This window comes from Etheostoma spectabile, chromosome 14 (genome assembly GCF_008692095.1).
Source record: "Etheostoma spectabile isolate EspeVRDwgs_2016 chromosome 14, UIUC_Espe_1.0, whole genome shotgun sequence".
Taxonomy (NCBI): domain Eukaryota; kingdom Metazoa; phylum Chordata; class Actinopteri; order Perciformes; family Percidae; genus Etheostoma; species Etheostoma spectabile.
This window is the reverse complement of record NC_045746.1, coordinates 2471431-2471697: the sequence shown is the minus strand read 5'-3', so window position 1 is coordinate 2471697 and position 267 is coordinate 2471431. Positions and strand designations below refer to the sequence as shown.

Sequence of the window (267 nt, the reverse complement as noted above, 5' to 3'; positions counted from 1 at the left end):
GGTCCACACAATGGAAAATATGACTGCTATGTTACAGCTGAAGGTACCTGTGTTTGTGAAAAGATGGACTCCTGTCATTCTAGGCCTTCATTTAAAATAATTTAAACATACTGATGTGTAATGGTGTATTTATCCTGCGTCTATGTAGTCAATATGGTTGTTGAACGAAGCTCAACACAGGGTGACCCTTTTATTTTTATTCATTTATTTATTTATTTATTCATTTATTTATTTATTTTTCGTTGATTAGAAAGGAAAAAAAAAGTT

The 267-nt window shown here is 31.1% G+C and overlaps 1 protein-coding gene across 1 annotated transcript in view; it reads right to left on the bottom strand.

The window, feature by feature from the left end:
- Nucleotides 1–267, bottom strand: part of kat2b (K(lysine) acetyltransferase 2B) — a 9448-nt gene that overhangs the window by 3997 nt on the left and 5184 nt on the right. The window lies entirely within an intron of this gene.